We start from the raw sequence: 555 nt of genomic DNA, 5'->3' as shown, positions 1-555 counted from the left end.
TAAGCCAGGAGAACTTGGCAAAGCAATGCAGAGTAATCTCTCAAGATGAGCTGGGGTGGGGTGGGGGCTTCTTGAGGAGAGGAATTCAAACCTAGAGGCTCTGCACAGTAGCCACATATGATTCACATCCTGAATCAGACAATGGGATTGCAGTTCCTCAATAACCTCACTTTCACTTCACTCTCCTCCCTCAGAGGCAATGGATGCAATCAAGTCTCCTTCAACAGAGCAATTAAGAGTCAACTGCAAACCTGATTATTATTATTATTATTATTATTATTATTGGGATGGGATTGGAGTTGGAAGGCCACTGCTGTTCTTTTTTTGGCCATAAATTGGAGAAACTGCCTCAGGAAGCTCCTTAAGCCGTCTTCATCCGACGATGAGGAAAAAGCAAAAAAGCTGGGAGGGATCCTGTGAATTTAAACCATCCCTCCCCTGAGCTGGGAGAAATGAAGAAGCCTCTGGGGAAGAGGAAGTCCACCTGTGGGCAAGGAAGGTTTGGGAAGATCTTCACCTCTCCTGTAACAGTTGCCTCTTTCTCGATTCAAACTC

Source organism: Podarcis erhardii (assembly GCF_964252035.2).
Source record: "Podarcis erhardii genome assembly, chromosome: 4".
Classification (NCBI taxonomy): Eukaryota; Metazoa; Chordata; class Lepidosauria; order Squamata; family Lacertidae; genus Podarcis; species Podarcis erhardii.
The sequence above is the reverse complement of the archived record's forward strand: the minus strand, read 5'-3'. Positions refer to the sequence as shown.